The following is a 23,075-nucleotide window of genomic DNA, read 5'->3' as shown; positions in this document are numbered from 1 at the left end:
CCGAGGGCAGTACTGAGAAATGGAGGTGGAGTATGTAGTGTAAGAGATATAGATTGATTGATTTATTAAATGATTAATCATTATTTTATTACTACTATAAAAAATCAAACAAGTGAAAAATGCACCCACAATGGATGAAAGTGGTGAATTAATTGATTGATTCATTGATTAATTAATTATAATTCATTTAAGGCCATAAAAGAATTGTGCTTCACAAATGACAGCTTCACAGCGGGATTTCACTACAGAAATCCTGGTGCAGAGCGCTGATTGGCTCTGCCTCTCAGCCAATGAATGGTTCCCACCATTGACTTCAATGGTGAAAATCGCAACAGTAAATTTAACTTTAGTTCCGTGCTCATTTAAAAAATGGTGCCACAGCACCAAACTGGAATTTACAGGGGAACCCTGCACATTTTTTCCCCTGTATTTCCAGAACCAGGACTGGCTCAGAGCCCAGTGCTGGTTGTGTTTAATGCAGGGGACCCCTATGTCATTTGTCCCCTGTATTTTGGCAACCAGGACTGGTTCTGAAAAGCTTGGTGCTGGTTTTGCCTTATACAGGGGACCCCTACATAATTTGTCCCCTATATTTAGCACAACCAGTACTGGGTCTCTAAAGCTCGGGGCTAGTTGTTCTTTTGGGGGGGTATATTTTTTTAATATACAGTATATATGTACTTTTATTCATGTTTTTAACATAGATGCATGGACAGATCCCACTGATTTGTCCATGCATCTGTGTCTTATTGATTTTTATTTTTTCAGATGCAAGCCACACAGATCACACTGATCCATGCATACATCTCTGAATCATTTATTTTACACAGATTCCTGCATCACGGATCTCACTAATTCATGTATGCAGTCAGCTATCTTTAGATCTTGCACAATAGCTCTTAAGTCAAAATGTGTTGTTTAAGCACCAATGGACACTTTAATGGATTTTTTCCTTGCGCAATACAGATATGGTATGCCACCAAATCCTGTGGTTAACTGCAGATTCAGCACTCTCACAGAGTGAGATTGCTGTCACTCACAAAATGGTGGAGCTGCTAATTCACAGAATTGTGTACTTACTGGAATACACACATGGGGAGGCAGAGTGACATGGTTTTGGAGAACATAGAGATGTGGATGGGGGTACAGAATTGCATGAACGTGGGAAGACAGAGCAGGGCAGATGGGTAAAGATAGATTGGTACAGATGAGGGAATACAGATGAGCCCAATGGGAGAACACACATCAGTAGGGATTGGGGAATACAGATTGGTGTGGATGGGGGAAGACAGAGTTGTGCGGGTTGGGGGAAAACACAGTGCCATGGTTGGGGGGGAAAGAGTGGTGCATATATGGAGGAAGAAAGACTGGCACAGATGAGGGGAATACAGTGTGGTGTGGCTGGGGGGTAAAGGTAGTGGTGCAGATGGAAGGAAACATAGTGGCATGGATGCAGAAATACAGGGCAGTGCAGATGGGGAAAGACAGATTGGTGCGGATGTGGGAATAAAGAACTAGCACAGTTAGGAGACCCCACAGCTGTATGGATTGGGGAAGATAGAGCACAATGGAGGTGCAGACAGTGTATATGCATATACAGAGTATGATAGTTTTAGAAATTAGGGAGCTGAATGTGTATTCTGAATGAGATGGAAGTATGGAGTGAGAAGGATGTTGGAACCCAGTGGGATTGTTGCTGTGTCATCCAGGGGTGCTCTGTCAATCCAGGGGTGCTCTTACCCAGTGTAAAAATAATAAAAAGTTAATTAAAATTAATAATTATCATTCCACAAAAAATAAAAAATAGAAGATCTTTTTTTCTGTGTGTGCTAGCTACGTTCGGTGACACTGCCAGCCAGATCACAGTTTATCATTCATGTATTTGTCACTCTGCAGGTGGTCCATCTGCATTTTGCAGGGCTGCTTTGTTATCCATAATGGGGTGCTGAGTTGTTCATCAAGGGGCTGCTGCCTTATTCAGGAGTGCTCTTCCCCATTGTATAAAAAAGGATTGTTCGGTGACACATAGAGTATTGTGATACTGTAAGTGATAGCGAAGTGTGTTATTCTTTTTTTATTCATAAAAAATATTGTGACACTGCAAGTAGTAGCGAAGTGTGTTATACTTTTCTTATTCATAAAAAAATCTTGTGACACTGTATTGGAGGCGCAGTGTTTTACTCATAAAAAATCTTGTGACACTGTAAGTGGCAGTAAGTGTTTTACTCCTAAAAAAACCTTGTGACATTGTAAGTGGTAAGTGTTTTACTCATAAAAAATCTTGTGACACTGTAAGTGGTAGTAAGTGTTTTACTCATAAAAAAACCTTGTGACATTGTAAGTGGTAGAAAGTGTTTTACTCATAAAAAAAACCTTGTGACACTGTAAAGCTGGCCACACATCTAAAGATTATCTGTCCAACCAGCCAACTAGTTGATATGTTGGAATGAAAATCTGGTAATGTATGGGTGTAAATGATGATCAGCAATTTGCTCCTAAATGCCAGAAAACAGATGAAAATGGGCATTCAGAAAAGTTTGTTAGATGTTTGATCTAAACAATGTATTCAAACAACAGTTTTTGTCCATTTTCCAGTTTCTGGGAGCAAATTGCTGATTGTCATTTGCTTTTATACCTAACCAGATTTTCATTCCAACCAATCAACTAGGTGGCTGGTTGGACAGAAAATCTTTACATGTGTGCCAGCTCAAGTGGAAGCACAGTGTGTTATTCTTTTCTTATTCATAAAAAATATTGTGACCCTGTAAGTAATAGCGAAGTGTGTTATTCTTTTCTTATTCATAAAAAATCTTGTGACACTAAGTAGTAGCGCAGTGTTTTACTCATAAAAATCTTGTGACACTGTAAGTGGTAGTGCAGTGTTTTACTCATAAAAATCTTGTGACACTGTAAGTGGTAGCGCAGTGTTTTACTCATAAAAAAATCTTGTGACACTGTAAGTGGTAGCACAGTATATTATTCTTTTCTTATTCATAAAAAATATTGTGACACTGTAAATGGTAGCACAGTATATTATTTTTTTCTTATTCATAAAAAATATTGTGACACTGTAAGTGGTAGTGCAGTGTTTTACTCATAAAAATCTTGTGACACTGTAAGTGGTAGCGCAGTGTTTTACTCATAAAAAAATCTTGTGACACTGTAAGTGGTAGCACAGTATATTATTCTTTTCTTATTCATAAAAAATATTGTGACACTGTAAGTTGTAGTGAAGTGTGTTATTCTTTTCTTATTTATAAAAGATCTTGTGACACTAAGTGGTAGCACAGTGTTTTACTCATAAAAAAACCTTGTGACACTTTAAGTGGTAGCACACTGTGTTATTATTTTCTCATTCATAAGAAAATCTTGTGACACTGTAAGTGGTAGAAAAGTGGGTTATTATTTTTTATTCAAAAAAATATTGTGACTGTAAGTGGTAGCGAAGTGTATTATTCTTTTCTTATTCATAAAACATATTGTGACACTGTAGGTCATTGATACCACAGTGTAATATATAAAATTGGTACAGATTGACGTGTGTGTTGTAACCCACTTCATTCATGTTTGTTGATATGGAGAATGATTAGTTGAGAGGAGAGGAGGAACCACATACTAGTGCTGGAGCCAGCGGACTCAGACATGATGATACTAGTCCGTCTACGTCATCTACTAAAGCCCACGCGCAATGGCATACAGGGCTTAGGTCAGGGCATCTAAAAACAAAGAACCAATCTTTTACAGTGGTAAAGAAAAAACATCAAAGGAAAAGTTTGCTGCAGAAATACATAACATTGGCAATATACCTTTCACCACATGAAGTGTCAAGGAAAGGCATTGGCCTTTATTTATGACTGGTGGTTCTGCCTCTTATGATGATGTAAGCCCTTCTCCCTTTAGATGTTTAAAAAAAATTAAAATCGTTAAGGCATAGGAACCAACTGTACACTCAGAAATGTCACAAATTCCTAAGGAGAGTCTAAGGGGCATATTCAATTGGGTGCGAGGTTTAGCTATGTAAACACCTCATGCCCCTTGTGCCCAATTTTGGATTACTGCTGGTATGTGAGCTCCTGACACCCGGGGTATCCAGTTAAAAAAAGTGGTGGCTGGGTTTTCAGAGCTGATTCTACACTTACTGTAGCTGCCCAGGGGTCTCCAGTGGTCTCTGTGGCTCCTGATGGCCTCCCCTCCCTGTTCTCACTGGAGAGGGGGCTGCTGAGAGTTTCGGGAGCTGATAAGAGGATCCAGGGGCTGGTGGGAGGGCAAGGGCTGATGGGAGATTTAGTTCTCCCAGTGCCCATTATGGGAGACACACAGACACTGGGGGGCCACATACAATGGGGGTCACACACACAACACTCATACACACACTCATACACACTTACAAACACTAACAAACACTCATACACACTGACATACCTGTAGCAGAAGACCAGGCTTTCGACGTTGGAAGTAGAAGACAGCGCTGCAGAAGGTTAGTAATTAAGGACTAATTAAGCAATTACAATTGCTTAATTAGTCCTAAGGGGGGGTGCCGCTGGGGTCCCAGAGCAAGTCCCACTGATTTTTCCTAAAATTAACGATTTTAGAAAAAAATCACACTTCTGGAGATGCGAGAATAAAACACTCCCATGGCTCAAAATAGAAGAAAACCTAATTGAATAGGAAAAACCCCACACCTGCAGAAAAAACCTTGCAGGTGCAGGATTTTTGCTCTTCTCACCCCTAATTGAATATGCCCCTAAGTGTGTCAGTGGGTGCCATGTGTTAGCCTGACCTTTCCAAAACTGTACTCGAAGAGGAGCCTCCTTCCACAACTTGTGCGTCCTCTGCAAATTTGGGAATGAGCAGCACAAGTTAACATGCTGACATAGATATTGAGGATGCTTCTGTGGAAGTGCACCATGATGAGGAGGATATTTGTGTAGCTGACACTAATAAGGTTGTTGATGATGAGGATGCTGATGAAGAGGAAGTTGTTGATGAGGATGTTATTTGTGTGAATCAGGCCCCAGTGGAAACAGTTGTTGCCCATGATAAGGAAATCCCATTGTGATGCCTGGGCATAAAGCATAAAAATCCACTTATGAGTGGAATCATTTCTACCCAAATCAAGACAACAATTGTCAAGCCATCTGTACCTGTTGTCATGCCAGAGTAAGTAGAAGTAGGGACCCTAACTATCTAGGAACCTCCCCCCTGTTACATCATCTATAGTGTATCCATCAAAAGTGTTTGCAAAGTTCAAAAACTTTGGCTAAAAAAGTAACAACAAGAAGTCCAGCGTCAGGTAGCTTCCTTCTCTCTGCTAGATCCAAGCACCTGGCATCTTCACCACCAACACCTTTTTCAAAAATATCCTCAATCATGATCGAAAGTAGTCCTGCATCCAATTTGATAAGGATAACTCAGTCCACCCCTATCCTAGATTCCTCAGAATCCTTGAGCACTACATCTGCTGCTACTGGGAGTGGATCTTCATCCCAAAAGGGGAGCAGGAAGACTACTAGTAGTAGTTTTTTTAAAAAATTGACTGTTAAACAATCCATTGCAATTGGAGCATGTGTGACAGCAGTCACTGATGCCATAGCATCTATGCTGGTATTAGATGTGCATCTAATATCCGCCATTAGTGTAGTGTGTTTTAGACAGTTAATTGGGGTCTTCTGTCCCTGCTACCAAATTCCATCTAGGTTCCACGTCACTAGAAAAGCAATTCCCAGCCTGTACAGAGACGATAAAAAAAACTTAATTAGTGTTCTCCAAAAAGCTGTTGTATCCACTGTCCACTTAGCCACATATATGTGGACAAGTGGAACAGGGCAAATGCAAGATTAAATGACTGTAACAACCCACTGGGTGGGTGTATTTCTTTCAGCGGCATCAACAGAAGAAGCATCTAAGAAAAGCAGCTTATTCAGGGGCAGGCTGCTCTGTGTATTACCATTTTCAATTTCAGCATACTGCTGACAACCTCTTAGAAAAACTCATGGAAGTCATTGCAAAATGGCTTACACCACTTGGACTCTTCTCAGGATTTGTGATTTCTGACAACGCCACCAATATTGTGAGAGCATTACAGCTCCCATGTTTTGCTCACATTATTAACTTGGTGGTGCAATTTTTTTTTAAAAATGACAGGGCTGTGCAGGAGATGCTCTCCATGGCCCACGACATTTCTGGGCATTTTCACTATTCAGCACGTGCATGTAGAAGATTGCAGCACCTGCAAGAAATGTTGAATTTGCCCTGTCACCAACTGAAGCAAGAGGTAGTTATGAGGTGGAACTCCACCCTTTATATGCTTGAGCGGATGGAGGAACAGCAAAAAGCCACCCAAAGCTACACAATGAAGTATAACATAGGAAGAGGAGGGGACTGTACCTTACTCAAACTCAGTGGAAAATACATTCCATGTTGTGCAGATTGCTGAAACCTTTCGAAGTAGTCACCTGTGAAGTGAGTTCAGACACTGCCAGCTTGAGTCAGGAAATTCCCCTTATTAGACTGTTGGAAAAGCAGTTTGAGAAACTGAAGGAAGAGCTGAAATGAAGAGATTCTGCTAAGCATGTCAGACTTGTAGATCAAGTCCTTTATTCGCTTCGCCAGGATCCAAAGGTTGTCAGGATCTTCCAATCAGAGCAATACATTTTGCCAACCGTGCTTGATCCTAGGTTTAAGTCATACTGTTACAAGTCGCTGTCATGACTTGACACTTTCTGACAGTATGCCCAGACAGAACGGGGTTACTCCAGTTCTTCCTGTTGCTAGGAGATCCGCATGCCTCAGGAAGTGATGTGTTTACCACAAATGCAAACCTGATTGGGACTTCAGCCTATTTATACTCACTGAATATTGCACCTGTGCCGACTGTAGGGTGTCTGTGAGTTCCCTCAGCCTGGCTGCAGAGTCAGGTTGTTCCTGTTCTCCAGTTCACTGAACTCCCATATGGCTTCCAGGCCGCTCCAAGTAGCTTTGGTGCTACCACCTATCTCCAAATGGCTTCCTGGCCGCATCTAGCAGCTCCCGTGCTGCCATCGTTCACCATACGGCTTCTTAGCTGCTCCATGTAGCTTCCGTGCTACCACCCATCTCCAAACGGCTTCCTAGCCATATCCAGCAGCTCCCATGCTGCCATCGTTCACCATACGGTTTCCAGGCCGCTCCAAGTAGCTTCCGTGCTACCACCCATCTCCAAACGGCTTCCTAGCCATATCCAGCAGCTCCCGTGCTACCATCATTCACCATACGGCTTCCAGGCCGCTCCAAGTAGCTTCTGTGCAACCACCAATCTCCAAACGGCTTCCTAGCCATATCCAGGAGCTCCCGTGCTGCTAACGTTCATCCTACAGCACTTGCCCCAACATCGGCACCATCACTGCAACATCGGCACACTTGCCGCACCATCGGCTCTCAAAGCCATCATCAAACCATAGACTGTTTATCCATGGCAATTGCCCCACATCGGAACCATCGCTGCAACATCGGCACACTTGCCGCACCCTCGGCTCTCAAAGCCGTCATCAAACTATAGACTGTTTATTCACGGCAATTGCCCCAACATCGGCACCATCGCTGCAACATCGGCACACCTGCCGCACCATCAGCTCTCAAAGCCATTATTAAATCATAAACTGCTTATCTATGGCAACTACTCCAACATTGGCACCATCGCTGCAACATCGGCACAGTTGCCACACCATCGGCTCTCAGAGCCATTTCCTAACCCTAGACTGTTTACCTATGGCTATTGCCGTACCATTGGCACCATTGCCGCACCATCGGCATAATTGCCGCACCATCTGCATCACTGCCACACCATCAGCACCATTGCTGCACCATCGGAACAGCTGCCACATCGACTCCCAAGCTATTGCCCAAAAAACCAAACTGTACTCTCACAACATCTGTACTATCGATATCCTTATAATGATCAACTGTGTCAGTCCTAACTGAACATTCTTTACCTACTGAATTTCCCTGTATCTCCATGTGAGCGGCTACTACCTCGAGCATAAGTCCAGGCGGCCGCCTAAGTATTGGTGAACGTATCCTAGTTCTTAGGGAACAACGGGCGGTTGTTATTGGCAGAAGATCACATGGAGCAGGCAGTGGGATCGTAACACATACGTTGTGTCTTTCTTCTCAATGGACACAGATCTGAAGAGATGCAAAGAGCTGTTGGTAAGCAAATTGTCAGCTCAATCAGCACGTGATGCAGCAATGGCTCCTCATGCAGTTTCTCCAGCAGGTGCGGCTGCCAGGAAAAAACTAAGCTTTCCCAAATAAAGACCCATGGGTGATGCAGATGAGTCAACACAATAAAGTTTTGACATCTGGGGCCAAATGTAATAGGGTGAGAGTTTAGAAAACTCTCACATTTTTAAACTCAACCAATTTAATAAAGTCACAGAACATGCAAACTTGCATGTTTTTCAGACTCAAAAACCTCTCAAGATTTAAACTCTCATGCACTCTATTACTTTTGGCCCCTGGAAAGGTCTAAAAGAATTGCCTACAATTAATGAGACCTCTACTGTGACTCCATCTGTTACGGTCACCATTCAAAGATGGTTGAGGACTATTTTATTGATAGCACCCAAATAGGCATGTCAGACAGTCCGTTTCACTACTGGCATGAAATAAGGCAATTTGGAGGCCATTGCACAAACTGGCTTTGTTTTACTTGAACTGCCCACCCTCCAGTGTGTACTCAGAAAGAGTTTTCAGCACAGTCGGGAACCTTGTCAGCGATCAATGATGTTCATCAAAATGAACTACAAATTTCACGAGGAAGACCTTTACCGCCAATTACATCCAAAAATTACAGAGGCACCTGAGGCTGTAATGGTGGATTCCAGCGGGGATAAATTAATATTGTGTAAAAATGATGTATGGTACACACTGATGAGGGTAAGGAATCAGATGATGATGGTGACAACATCTTGCCTCTGTAAAGTCAGTTTGTGCATGGAGAGATCATTGCCAGCAATATCTGCTGCCCATTGGTAGCTTGTTTTGTGGGGGCCCAAACAAACCAATCACTTCAGCCACAATTGGCAGTCCTGTTGCTGAAGTGATTGGTTTGCTAAACTGTGCATGTCCTATATACAACATAAGGGTGGGTGGAAGGGCCCAAGGACAATTCCATCTTGCACCTCTTTTCTTTGCATTATGTTCTGTTTGGGGCATTGCTGTCTGACATCTTTTATTTTATAGTTTATAAAACTGCCATCCTGTCTGCCACTGCTGTGTTGCAAAAGTTTAATAGATTTCCTATATTTTTTTAAACTGCCGTGCTTTTGTGCTGCTGCTCTGATGCTTACTTTTTTTATAGCTTTATACTGTATTTATTTCAACTAAAATCACAAATAGGTATACTTGCAACCTACTCTTATGCCATTCTTCAACCTTGATTTGTAGATACCAACCTGGTGGGCTTGGTTTTCCTTGATCATAACAGCCATGTTTGGTCAGATGCATCTCAAACACCAAATGGAAAGGCTATTTTGTGATGGTATCTAGAGATGTTCTCTCTCCTCCCCTCCCAAACTTCCCATCATAATCCCAGAAGCACAATGATAGCAGATGTTTAGTACCAAACTTTAAAAATCTCTCTGTCCCCTTCCTGTTCAGAGCTTCTGTTTTGTGTGCTGCCACAGACAACATCTCCTGCATGCCCCTTTCATTTAAAAAAAATACTGGACCACCAGAAGAGCTTAACTGGGGCAAGGACTGATGTGAATGAGTCAAATATTCTTTGAAAATAACTCCCAACCTCCCTCCCTCATAAATTTGCTTTGGAATCAAAAACTTAAATAAAATTTACTATGAATCAACCCTATCCCTGCTTTCAACTACATACATATTCCATCTCCCTCAGGCCTCTTGATTAATGAAAACATAAGTTTCCTTATGAGCCATGTTTGAAGTTGAACTGCCACAAGTTTGTGCTGCCCACTGCTGCCACTTAGCTTAGTCAGCCAGCTACCTTGGTGCAAATTCTGGACCTAAACTGGATGAAAACAATATTATGAGCTGTGAGGTGGTCATAATTGACTGGAAACAAGTGGAAATTAATGTTATTGAGGTTAATATTACTGTAGGAACAAAAACAGGCCCCAATTATGTGATTTTATCTGTTTTTATGATTTATTAGAAAAAAAATACAGTTCCAAAACCAAAACACACAAGGGAGGTTTTGCCAAAACCAAAATCAGATCCAAAACGAAAGCGATACAGATCCAAAACCAAAACACAGGGGTTGGCGCACATCCCTAGTTTATAGAAAACTAACGAGGATGGGCAAAGCTGTCATGTATTCAGATAATTAAAGGGCACAGAATGTACAAAACTAAAAAGAAAAGGCACCCTACTGAGCAAGTGAAGACAAAATACAGAGATGATATTTTAAAAACATAATAAACATAAAAAATAAATGCTAAAAGGGACATGCAAAACACCACTGCATAGTGAATAGCAATCAAAATGAACAAACATTTGAACAACCAATATAAATAAATAATAACATATAAATAGTAGTTGATCAATCATCCATATCCATATGTTTGGTTTCATAAATTGGATTAATACCGTAGCTGTCATTATTAAAGATGTGCACTGACCCCCATATTTTGGTTTTGGATCTGTATTTCCTTCAAGGTTTTGGATCTGGATTTGGTTTTGCAAAACTGCCCTTGCGTGTTTTAGTTTTGATTTTGGATCAGTATTTTTATCAAAAAATTATAAAAACTGCAAAAATCACATAATTGGGCCTGTTTTTGTTCCTACAGTATTATTAACCTTAATAACAATAATTTTCAGGCATTTCCAGTCATTATTAATCACCACACAGCCAAAGGCTGCAGTTAGCTGGCCGGCTAAAGTAAGCAACAGATCAGCAGCACAAACACATGGCAGTTTAAAATAAATATATTTGACATCTATGAAACATTACCACAGAGTAGTAGCAGATAGGATGGCAGTTTAATAAACTATAAAAATGTCAGTCAGCAATACCCAAATTGTGCAAAATGTAAATAAAAGTATTGCAAGATGGAGTTGTCCTCGGGCCCTCCGACCCACTCTTATGTGGGATATTAAAAAGGACATGTACAGTTTAACAAACCAAGCACTTTAGCAACAAGAACTGACATTTTTGTGGTTTGTTTGGTCCCCCACAAAACAATTGTTTGGAAGGACTACCTCTAATTATTATGGAGGAGTATGATGATGAGGGTGTTGGTGGTGAAGATTGCATATGCTAGTCAAAACTGCTGGTAGCTTATACTGGACTGCTTGTTATTAATTTACAAATTATTATAAATTTGTTAAATAAATTGCATGAACTCCCTCCAAATTATGTAACAGGGAGGAGGTGCCTAGATGGTTAACGTCCCTACCTCTACTAACTTTGGCTTCACAAATGGTACAGATGCCTTCAAAAACTGTTGTCAGGATTTTGGTTAAAATAATTCCACACTCAAGATGCGGCTTAACTAGTTTTATGCCCGGGCATGACAATGGCTTTCTTTTAACACGAGCAAGAACTGCTACCACCATTGGCTGATTTACACAAACAATATCCTCATCATCAACATCCTTAGATAGGACAAAAATATCCCCCTCATTCTTCTTTTGCACTTCCTCCACACTATCATCCTCAATTTCTATTACTTCACCATGTAATACTAGCACAGCCATCATGGCGTCAGTGGTCTGCTGTGCAACTGGGTGACAGCTGTTATACTTGCTTCCTCTATCAAAAGATTGTTTAACAGTCAATTGTTTTTTTAAACTACTACTACTAGTAATCCTTCTTGGTCCCTTTCTGGAATGAAAATCCACCCCCAGCATCAGCAGCAGGCTTAGCGCTCAAGGATTCTTCTGAGGAATACTGGATAAGGGAGGAGTCATTTAGCCTTATCCTGGATGAAGAACTACCTCCGATCATTAGTGAGGATATTGATGATGAAGGTATTGGCGGTGGAGATTGCAGGTGCTGGGTCTAGATAAGGGAAGGGAGCTACCTGATGTAGGACTGTTTGTTGTTATTTTTTTAGCACCAGTTTCTGATTTTCCAAAAAATGTTCCATGAACTCGCTGTAGATGATGTAACAGGGAGGGAGTTCCTAGATGGTCCAGGTCCCTACCTCTACTTACTCTGGCTTTACAAAGGGTACAACTGTTTCCACTGGTGCCTCATTTACACAAACAACATCCTCATAAACAACATAATCAACATACTCATCATCAACTTCCTCATCATCAACATCCTTATTAGTGTCAGCTACACAAATATCCTCCTCATCCTGGTGCACTTCCACAGCAGCATCCTCGATGCCTTAACAATTTTTTTTTTTTTAACTTCTACAGAGAGAAGGGCTTACATCATAATAAGAGGCAGAACCACCAGTCATAAATTAAGGCCAAGGCCTTAGCCTTTGCTTGCCACTTCGTGTAGTGAAAGGCATATTGCCAATTTTATGCCTTTCTACAGCTAACTTTTCCTTTGATTTCTTTACCACTGTTAAAGATGACTTTAGATGCCCTGACTTAAGCCATGTATGCCCTTGGGCATTGGCTTTAGTATTGACGTTGACAGACTAGTATCATCACTGGTGGCAGCAGCTCCAGCACTAGTATGTGGTTCCTGCTCTCCTTTCAACTAATTATTCTCCATATCAACAAACATGAGCAAAGTGGGGTACAGCACACATGTCAATTTGTACCAAGTTTAAATATTGCATGGTGGTATTAATGACCTACAGCGTCACAATTTTTTTGTCAATATTACTCTGCGGTATTACTTACCGACAGCATCACAATAGTTTATGAATTTTACACTGCAGTCTGATGAACCTACAGCATCACTCACAATACTTTATGAATTTTACACTGCAGCACAGGGCCAGTGCAAGGTTAGCAGACACCCTAGGCAAAGTTTCACAACCCCTCCCACCCACCCCAATATAGTAGAATGAGGGCCATTTGGTTTATGATGTACAAAAGTATCCAGCTTATACCTTAAAGTAATAGCAGTAAGGTAGAACAAAGGAAAAAGCAGGAGACCAATGTGTGTTATTTTTCAAATATATATGACACATATAGAGTCACAATAATATCAATGGAATATCAAAAACTATATACAGCCAGGTGCATAAATATTGGGACGTTGACAGAATTTTCATATTTTGGCCTCTATTCACCACCACAATGGCTTTGAAATGAAACAAACAAGATGTGCATTAACTGCAGACTTTCAGATTTAATTTGAGGGTAATTATATCCAAATCAGGTGAACGGTGTAGGAATTACAATGGTTTCTATATGTGTCTTCCACATTTTAAGGGGCCAAAAGTAATGGGACTATCAACTCAAAAGCTATTTCATGGACAGGTGTGGGCTATTCCCTCATTATTTCATTATCAATTAAGCAGCTAAAAGGTCTGGAGTTGATTCTAGGTGTGACATTTGCATTTGGAATCAGTTGCGGTTGACTCTCAATATGAGATCCAAAGAGCTGTCACTATCAGTGAAGCAAGCCATCATTAGGCTGAAAAATCAAATCAAACCCATCAGAGAGATAGCAAAAACATTAGGTGTGGCCAAATCAACTGTTTGGAACATTCTTAAAAAGAAAGAATGCATCGGAGAGCTCAGCAACACCAAAAGACCCAGAAGACCATGGAAAACAACTGTGGTGGATGACAGAAGAATTATTTCCCTGGAGAAGAAAAACCCCTTCACAACAGTTGGCCAAATCAAGAACACTCTCCAGGAGGTAGGTGTATATGTGTCAAAGTAAACAATCAAGAGAAGACTTCACAAGAGTGAATATAGAGGGTTCACCACAAGATGTAAACCATTTGTTGAGCCACAAAAACAGGAAGACCAGATTACAGTTTGCCAAACAACATCTAAAAAAGCCATTACAGTTCTGGAACAACATCCTATGGACAGATGAGACAAAGATCAACTTGTACCAGAGTGATGGGAAGAGAAGAGTATGGAAAAGGAAAGGAACTGCTCATGATCCAAAACATACCACCTCATCAGTGAAGCATGGTGGTGGTAGTGTCATGGCGTGGGCATGTATGGCTGCCAATGGAACTGGTTCCCTTGTATTTATTGATGATGTGACTGCTGGCAAAAGCAGCAGAATGAATTCTGAAGTGTTTCGGGCAATATTATATGCTCATATTCAGTCAAATGCTTCAGAACTCATTGGACGGCGCTTCACAGTGCAGATGGACGATGACCCAAAGCATACTGCAAAAGCAACCAAAGAGTTTTTTTAAGGCTAAAAAGTGGAATGTTATGCAATGGCCAAGTCAATCCCCTGACCTGAATCTGATTGAGCATGCATTTCACTTGATGAAGACAAAACTGAAGGGAAAATGCCCCAAGAACAAGCAGGAACTGAAGACATTTGCAGTAGAGGCCTGGCAGAGCATCACCAGGGATGAAACCCAGCACCTGGTGATGTCTATGCGTTCCAGACTTCAGGCTGTAATTGCCTGCAAAGGATTTGCAACAAAGTATTAAAAAGTGAAAGTTAGATTTAGGATTGCTTAGTTTGTCCCATTACTTTTGGCCCCTTAAAAAGTGGGAGGGACATATAGAAACCGTTGTAATTCCTACACCGTTCACCTGATTTGGATGTAATTACCCTCAAATTAAATCTGAAAGTCTGCAGTTAAAGCACAGTTTAAAGTTTGTTTAATTTCAAAGCCATTGTGGTGGTGAATAGAGGCCAAAATATGAAAATTCTGTCAATGTCCCAATATTTATGCACCTGACTGTATATAGGAGAGTGAGAGAGAACATATTTAATCAAAAAAACATATTATTCAAGAAAGCACACTTAAACAGGAAGAAAATCCAATACATAAACATGTAGTAGGTATAATGACTGTATATCAGTCTAATATAATCAAAAGGTCATTTAGTAATCTACTGTAAGCAATAATGGTGCAGTAAAAGACTGAAAAAACCTGATTGATGGTACAATTGGGGCTTATCTCAAGGCTCCTTAGGCTAGAAGATTACACACTGAATGAAAGGAGAGGCCTTAGCAGAAGCTGATTAACTGTTTGAGCATACATAAACAAAAAGAGCTGCTTACCTACTTACATGCTGCCGGAACACAGCTCCCTGTGCTGTGCGGGCCTGTCACACTGTATCGTCCCTGTAACCACCAGCAGCAGCAGAGATCATCATATCCTCCGGAGCAGGCCTGGGAGATAGGAGAATGCCAGGACCCCCAAGAGCTGTCTGGCTGCTATGCACGCGTGGCAGGACTCTGCAGGCAGCCTCCAACTTTCAGGCTGCTGTACCCCAACTTCAGCAGCAGTGTGAGTGGCTGCATGTGATTTGCACACTGCACAGTGCTGAATGCGGCTGATTCCTTGTTCCCGGCTCGGTGATAGCAAGGGCACTCTTGTCAGTGAGTGCCGCCCTTCAGGTGCCGGTGCACTTAGGGCCTGATTCAGACCCGTACGCTAGATCTGATCGCTCTCATCTTGCGTATGAAAATTTTCCTGAGTGACGCAATGGAAAGCGCTCGCTCGCCACAGCATAGGCACACCCTTCATGTCTGTGCGAGCGATCGCTTTATATATATATATATATATTTATTTTATTTTTTTTTACATTTGGCATATATATATATATATATATATATATATAATCGTACAGAGTGTCCGCACTTGCAACACCAAAATCAAGTTGGGGGTGCTAAATTAAGGACAAAAAAATGCCAAAAATATATCAAATTAAGAAGAATTGGCACTCACCAGGTAGCTGACAAAAAATTGGTTTTTAATTACCCATCTTGAGGGAGAAAGTGCATAGAGCCATAAAGTGCAATAGTCATAGTCTACGTTTCGGTCCAATGGAGGACCTTCTTCAGGACATCACAGCAAACATGTTTCAACTTGAAAACCAAAGACAGACTAAATACCACCTCCACTTGCTGACATATATACCTACATCCATTAGGTGAAACTCCACCCACGCAAAACACAATGTATGCTGGGACATGATCACTGCATATTCTAAACAATTGAATATACACATTACAAACGACTCTAGGATGATACCCTTATTGGCACTAGGTCCCACCGCCAAAAAAGCGTCAAAAACGGCTTCCAGATGGAATCAAAACAACAAATATAAAGAAAAGAAACCAGCGCTATTACCGGAAGTTCCATGCGTTCCAAAGCAATGGAATGCATACCTACAACCGGAAGTCATGAACAAATCGTTATCGGGAGTTGATCAGCGCTATAGCTATATAGAGCGCTGACATTCTCATGAGGCTATCAACATAATAGTGTCAAAGTGCTCATAGTATGATCAATGTCGTCTGTATGTTCAGTAATAAAAGTTAATCGCTCTGATGTCTTCAATAGCATATAAGAACCCAAACGATAGAGAGCACAGAGCATAACACATCTTAATAACACCCCCTGCTGGTCTGGAGGATAGTACAAATATACACCACAAGGGATAAATGCCTGTGACACGAGTGGAATATCATTCAAAACAATACACAAAAAAATTGTTAGCAATGCGTTGGTCTAGGTATATATGTCAGCATAAAACCAAACATTAAAAAATACAATACACAAAATAATAATCATATATAAAAATGACACTGGACAACGTTAAATAAAGAAAGAAAAAAAGGGGACTCCCATACGTATATAGAAGACCTCATTTAAAAAAAAACATCAAAAAAGACCATCATTTTAGAAAAACATTAAGTGGATTGGATTCATTAAGTCCCTTTGGAACTAGAGTATCTAACTCAAAAATCCATCTTGCTTCACGTTTACGTAGGGCAACATCCCGGTCACCACCTCTTCTCAAAACAGGGATATGGTCTATTATCATGCATTTCAAACTGGACACAGAGTGCCCAACTTGTAAAAAATGTAGTGCCACAGGTTTGTCTGTTCTCTGTGTCTCTATTGCCATTCTGATGGATGAGCGATGATTCGCCATCCATTCCCTGAAAGGTCTCTTCGTCATCCCGACATAATAAAGCGCACATGGGCAAACTAAGATGTAAATAATAAAGTCCATAAGACAATGTCGTTTGTGTTTTATTTTTATCCTTCTGCCATTGTGTGGATGAGCGAAGGTGGCTCCCGTCAATAAAGACCGACAGGTTGTACAATCTGGACATCTGAAACATCCCATCTTCTGATTGTGCAGCCAAGTGTTCGTTTTTACTTTTGGTGTCATAGTTGGTCGCATTAGAAGATTACGAAGATTGGGACCACGTCGATAGGCACAAACAGGCGGCTTTTTGCCCAGTGCTCCTAATTCACGATCTGTCGTGATTACAGGCCAATGTTTGCGAATAACTTTATTGGCGTAATTAGAAGTTGCATCAAAGGTGCTTGTAAATAGCATCCTTGTCGGGTCCAATCCGGAATTATTCGTCAGACCTGTCTGTGAGTGCCGTGTTCTTGCCTTGGATAGACATCTACGTAGAGTCATGTCAGAGTAACCACGTTCCAAAAGTCGCTGGGTCATACCCACAATTTGTGTTTCTGCTTGGGAAACTGAGGAATTGTTCCTAAAGATACGTAAGTATTGAGAGATTGGTAGACTTTCCTTTAAATGACTTGGATGTTGACTCGTAGAGTAGAGTAAGGTATTGCGATCAGTGTCCTTCCTATAGAGGGTGGTGCCGAGAGTGTTGCCATCACGATATATCGTGACATCCAGAAAATTGATCTCACGATGATGTACTTGACTAGTAAATTTTATAGGAGAATCCAATTTATTCAAAAAATTGACCATGTCCATAAATTGAGCCTCAGAGTCCAACCAAATCAAAAACAAATCATCAATATAGCGCTTGTAAAATAAAATTTTTGACCCAAATGCGGGTAGGATGTGCATCTGTTCAAATTGTGCCATATACAGGTTGGTGTACGCAGGCGCCAAGTTTGACCCCATGGCGGTGCCTTTGCGTTGTACAAAATAACTATTACCATATTGAAAATAGTTATTAGTCAAAACTAGTTCAATAAGTTCCAGCATAAATTCAACTGGAGGACCATGATAATCACTGTTTGTTAGAGCCTGTTTAACAGCCTGTAGGCTGCCATCATGCGGAATCACAGTGTATAACGAGGATACATCTAACGTAGCCAACAAAATATTGTCAGGAAGATATGTCAATGATTCAAGGCTAGTAAGAAAATCATTAGTATCCTTCACATAGCTAGGCATCTTAACAACAATGGATTGCAAAAAAGAGTCAACAAATTGAGCTAAAGGTTGTAGAGTAGAATTGCGTGCCAATATTATCGGTCTGCCTGGAGGGTCAACCAATTGTTTGTGTATTTTAGGTAGCGTGTATAATATCGGACACACTTGATGTTCCACTCTTAACCAGCCAGCAACCTTCTCATCAATCCAACCATGTTGGCATGCCAACTCAATGGCAGAGTCAACTTTGCGTTTTAGTTTAAACATTGGACTCATGTCAACCTTGGTGTAAGTGTTTACATCAGATAACTGTCGTTTGATCTCTCTATCATAGGCGTGCCAAACCTGCACCACTGTAGCTCTGCCCTTATCGGCTTGTCTAATCACAATTTGATCATTTTGTATTAGGGATTTGACGGCAACTCTCTGAGCTCTAGACAGATTATCATACTTCGGCTTAGAGTTGACCAACCTCATATCATATAAGAAGGTTTTAATGCTTGCATTGTTACTTGGGGGATCAAAGATGCTGGGTGATCTAAATGACGACTCAGGTATAGAATTGTTAGAGTTACCAAAAAATTCTCTAAGTCTCATCTTCCTACCAAGTTTATAATGGTCAATTGACCAACTAAAATTGTTGTGTAAACTGGTAGGCACAAACGATAAACCATGAGATAAAACTTCCAACTCTGCTGTAGACAAATCGTAGCTTGATAAGTTGAATACATTGTTTAATAGCGGCTGCCCCTGCCCCTCCTTCTTCTTCTTATACCCCCCTCTCCTCGAAGGATATCTGGACCTCTTCCTCTGACCTGATCCACATTGGATCTGGTTACTCTGCCTAAAAAAGTGCCACTGGGAGGTCTAGAGTCAATGGAGCCCATCACACTTTTGCAATCCATTGTTGTTAAGATGCTTAGCTATGTGAAGGATACTAATGATTTTCTTACTAGCCTTGAATCATTGACATATCTTCCTGACAATATTTTGTTGGCTACGTTAGATGTATCCTCGTTATACACGGTGATTCCGCATGATGGCGGCCTACAGGCTGTTAAACAGGCTCTCACAAACAGTGATTATCATGGTCCTCCAGTTGAATTTATGCTGGAACTTATTGAACTAGTTTTGACTAATAACTATTTTCAATATGGTAATAGTTATTTTGAACAACGTAAAGGCACTGCCATGGGGTCAAACTTGGCGCCTGCGTACGCCAACCTGTATATGGCACAATTTGAACACATGCACATCCTACCCGCATTTGGGTCAAAAATTTTATTTTACAAGCGCTATATTGATGATTTGTTTTTGATTTGGTTGGACTCTGAGGCTCAATTTATGGACATGGTCAATTTTTTGAATAAATTGGATTCTCCTATAAAATTTACTAGTCAAGTACATTATCGTGAGATCATTTTTCTGGATGTCACGATATATCGTGATGGCAACACTCTCGGCACCACCCTCTATAGGAAGGACACTGATCGCAATACCTTACTCTACTCTACGAGTCAACATCCAAGTCATTTAAAGGAAAGTCTACCAATCTCTCAATACTTACGTATCTTTAGGAACAATTCCTCAGTTTCCCAAGCAGAAACACAAATTGTGGGTATGACCCAGCGATTTTTGGAACGTGGTTACTCTCACATGACTCTACGTAGATGTCTATCCAAGGCAAGAACACGGCACTCACAGACAGGTCTGACGAATAATTCCGGATTGGACCCGACAAGGATGCTATTTACAAGCACCTTTGATGCAACTTCTAATTACGCCAATAAAGTTATTCGCAAACATTAGCCTGTAATCACGACAGATCGTGAATTAGGAGCACTGGGCAAAAAGCCGCCTGTTTGTGCCTATCGACGTGGTCCCAATCTTCGTAATCTTCTAATGCGACCAACTATGACACCAAAAGTAAAAACGAACACTTGGCTGCACAATCAGAAGATGGGATGTTTCAGATGTCCAGATTGTACAACCTGTCGGTCTTTATTGACGGGAGCCACCTTCGCTCATCCACACAATGGCAGAAGGATAAAAATAAAACACAAACTACATTATCTTATGGACTTTATTATTTACATCTTAGTTTGCCCATGTGGGCTTTATTATGTCGGGATGACGAAGAGACCTTTCAGGGAATGGATGGCGAATCATCGCTCATCCATCAGAATGGCAATAGAGACACAGAGAACAGACAAACCTGTGGCACTAAATTTTTTACAAGTTGGGCACTCTGTGTCCAGTTTGAAATGCATGATGATAGACCATATCCCTGTTTTGAGAAGAGGTGGTGACCGGGATGTTGCCCTACGTAAACGTGAAGCAAGATGGATTTTTGAGTTAGATACTCTAGTTCCAAAGGGACTTAATGAATCCAATCCACTTAATGTTTTTCTAAAATGATGGTCTTTTTTGATGTTTTTTTTTAAATGAGGTCTTCTATATACGTATGGGAGTCCCCTTTTTTTCTTTCTTTATTTAACGTTGTCCAGTGTCATTTTTATATATGATTATTATTTTGTGTATTGTATTTTTTAATGTTTGGTTTTATGCTGACATATATACCTAGACCAACGCATTGCTAACAATTTTTTTGTGTATTGTTTTGAATGATATTCCACTCGTGTCACAGGCATTTATCCCTTGTGGTGTATATTTGTACTATCCTCCAGACCAGCAGGGGGTGTTATTAAGATGTGTTATGCTCTGTGCTCTCTATCGTTTGGGTTCTTATATGCTATTGAAGACATCAGAGCGATTAACTTTTATTACTGAACATACAGACGACATTGATCATACTATGAGCGCTTTGACACTATTATGTTGATAGCCTCATGAGAATGTCAGCGCTCTATATAGCTATAGCGCTGATCAACTCCCGATAACGATTTGTTCGTGACTTCCGGTTGTAGGTATGCATTCCATTGCTTTGGAATGCATGGAACTTCCGGTAATAGCGCTGGTTTCTTTTCTTTATATTTGTTGTTTTGATTCCATCTGGAAGCCGTTTTTGACGCTTTTTTGGCGGTGGGACCTAGTGCCAATAAGGGTATCATCCTAGTGTCATTTGTAATGTGTAAATTCAGTTGTTTAGAATATGCAGTGATCATGTCCCAGCATACATTGTGTTTTGCGTGGGTGGAGTTTCACCTAATGGATGTAGGTATATATGTCAGCAAGTGGAGGTGGTATTTAGTCTGTCTTTGGTTTTCAAGTTGAAACATGTTTTTATGTGATGTCCTGAAGAAGGTCCTCCATTGGACTGAAACGTATACTATGACTATTGCACTTTATGGCTCTATGCACTTTCTCCCTCAAGATGGGTAATTAAAAAACAATTTTTTGTCAGCTACCTGGTGAGTGCCAATTCTTCTTAATTTAATATATATATATATATATATATATATATTTTAAATACTCGATATATATCTATATATAATTATATCTATATAGATATATATATAGATATATATATGTACCCATTATCAAAAATATACATAGGACAACATTGAATGAGCTCGGGCTACTTTATTATGTTTTTCATAATATAATATTTTACCTTTAAATAAATACACCACACATTTTTGGTTGAAAAACACAAATTTGTTTAATTTAAAAAAAAAATTAAATAAAATGTTGAACTGTTTAATGGAGTGGCATTGTATATAACGGCGTCCAGGCAGCTTTGCAAGCCGATGGCAATTGAGGCCATCTCCCTCCGGAGGACCTCCCTTAGTGGCTCCTCTAGTTCCGCTGCAAAGTAAAGGGAAATCACAATTAATTATGACGTTATTGTTATTATTTCGTAACTTTTTTTAGAAAAACCCACCCACCATAGCCATAACTGATTTGTGTGTATCCCTTTGACCGATAGTACTGCACAGTGTTTAACATTGGCTACTGAGGTTAATGCTGCGTTCACATTAAAAAAAATTTCTGGGTCAAAAATGTTAGATACATAGCATAATGGCATCTGTGATATATGTACCTTCTACTCCTTGGGCCGGCACTTCTCGGGCAAAAACAGCCTAATTTTCGATTTCAGAGTGGGTGGAGGAGGCTGGTTCTGGGATGGGTGATTGGGATTGGGTGGGGGAGGATGGTTCTGGGATGGGTGAATCTGATTGGGTGGGGGAGGCTAGTTCTGGGATGGATGATTGGGATTGGGTGTTGGAGGCTGGTTCTGGGATGGGTGATTGGGATTGGGTGTGGGAGGCAGGCTCTGGGGAGGATGGGGAGGATTAGGTGGGGGAGGCAGGTTCTGGGGAGGATGGGAAGGATTGGGTGGGTGAGGCAGGTTCTGGGGAGGATGGGGAGGATTGGGTGGGGGAGGCAGGTTCTGTGGAGGATGGGGAGGATTGGGCGGGGGAGGCAGGTTCTGGGGAGGATGGTGCTATGGCCTGCCGTGGCTTTTGTCTTCTTTGGCGTAATCCTAAGAATATGGATTTTAAAAAAAAATCAGTATACATGTTTGAATGTTTTTAAAATTTAAATGTACCAAACTTTAATTTTTAAAACAGTTATTACTGGGTTTGCAGAATTATACATTATTATTAAGCAAGCATATCCGAATATCCCTGGTTTAGCTGAGCAAATGGTTGTGACCTTTTTTAAAACTAAAAGTGACAAATCTTTACCCTGAGGATTACATACAGACACCTGCATCAATCATGTTACAATAACCCAAATACACTGCATAACTGTCGCATGAAAATCAATTTGCCACACATCTGTCATTTTTCATGGTGATTGATAATTATTCACATATACACACCGAAACACACACACACACCAATACACACACACCTAATGACTGTAACAGTTGT

The sequence above is a fragment of the Taudactylus pleione genome, unplaced genomic scaffold (assembly GCF_031769625.1).
Source record: "Taudactylus pleione unplaced genomic scaffold, aTauple2 ptg000055l, whole genome shotgun sequence".
Lineage (NCBI taxonomy): Eukaryota > Metazoa > Chordata > Amphibia > Anura > Myobatrachidae > Taudactylus > Taudactylus pleione.
This window is presented reverse-complemented; position numbering follows the sequence as displayed.